This window comes from Galeopterus variegatus, unplaced genomic scaffold, assembly GCF_000696425.1.
Source record: "Galeopterus variegatus unplaced genomic scaffold, G_variegatus-3.0.2 Scaffold8593, whole genome shotgun sequence".
In the NCBI taxonomy this organism is placed as follows: domain Eukaryota; kingdom Metazoa; phylum Chordata; class Mammalia; order Dermoptera; family Cynocephalidae; genus Galeopterus; species Galeopterus variegatus.
The window spans coordinates 28,590-30,064 of NW_007734704.1; positions in this window are offsets into that span (position 1 = coordinate 28,590).

Sequence of the window (1,475 nt, forward strand, 5' to 3'; positions counted from 1 at the left end):
TCATATGTTGAACCACCCTTGCCTACCTGGGATAAATACCACTTGGTCATGGTGCATAATTTTCTTTAGACATTGTTGGATTAGGTTTGCTAATATTGTATTGAGCTTATTTGCATGTATGTTCATAACAGATATCAGTTTGTAGATTTGTATTCTAATAATATCTTTGTCTAGTTTTGGTACTGAGGTAATGCTGTTCTCATACAATGAGCTGGGAAGTACTTTATCTTCTATTCTCTGCAATAGATTGTGGGAAGTTGGTATATTTTCTTCCTTAAATGTTGGCTTCAGTTCTCCTGTGAGCACATCTGGGACAGGTGCTTTCTGTTTTGAACGTTATTATTTGTTTACTCAGTTTTCATAATAGATACAGGCCTATTTACATTGTGTATTTTTGTGTGTGTGAGTTTTGGTAAACTGTCTTTTAAGGAATCGGTCCATTTCATGTACAATGTCAAATGTGTGGAGAGTTGTTCATAGTATTTATTATTTGTTTAATGTCCACAGGATCTGTGGTGATGTCCTGTTATTCATTTCTGATATTACTAATCTCTGTCTTGTGTTCATTATCTTTTTAGTTAGCCTGGATAGGCTTATCAATTTTATTGATCTTTTTAAAGAATCAGCTTTTTAGATGTTTATTTTTCATCCAGATTTTCTTTTTCAATTTTATTTCTGTTCCAGTTTTTATTTTCTTCTGCTTCCTTTCAATTTAATTAGCTCTTTTTCCCCCCCTACTAATTCCCAAAGTGGAAACATAGATTATTGAGTTTAGATGTGTGTTTTTTTAAGTATGCATTCAGTGCCATAAAAAATTTTGAGAACACTGTTATTTCTGTATCCTACAAATTTTGGTGTCATTTTCGCTTTTTTTTTCCTTTTGGTGGCTGTCCAGTATGGGAATCTAAATCATTGACTTTAGCATTACAAGGCTGTGCTCTAACCAAGTGAGCTAATTGGTCAGCCCCATTTTCACTTTCATTTATTAAAAGTATTTAAATTTTTTCTCGGTTTTTCTTATCTTTTTATTGTTGTTGTTCATTTGTTTTTGAGCCCATGTATTAGAGTGTGTTGTTTAATCCCACTCTATTTGGGAATCTTGTGGTCATTGCTCTGTTACCGATTTCTAGTTTAATTATTTTGTGGTCTGAAAGAGCATATTGTATGATTTCTATTATTTTAATTTTCCTAAAGAGCGTTATATGACTTTGAATATGGTCTTAGTGATTTTATTTATGTGAGTTTGAGAAGAATGTCTATTCTGTTGTTGTTGGAAGAAGTAGTCAGTAGATATCTATTATATCCAGATCATGTTATTGAGTTTAATTATGTCTCTTATGGTTTTCTACCTGCTGAATTGTTTCATTTTTGATAGAGGGCGTTGAAATCTCCAGTTTTTGTTTTTTTTTGTTTGTTTGTTTTTTTGTCTTTTTCTGTGTCCGGCAACGGATCGCAACCCTCAGTGTTGCCCCCGT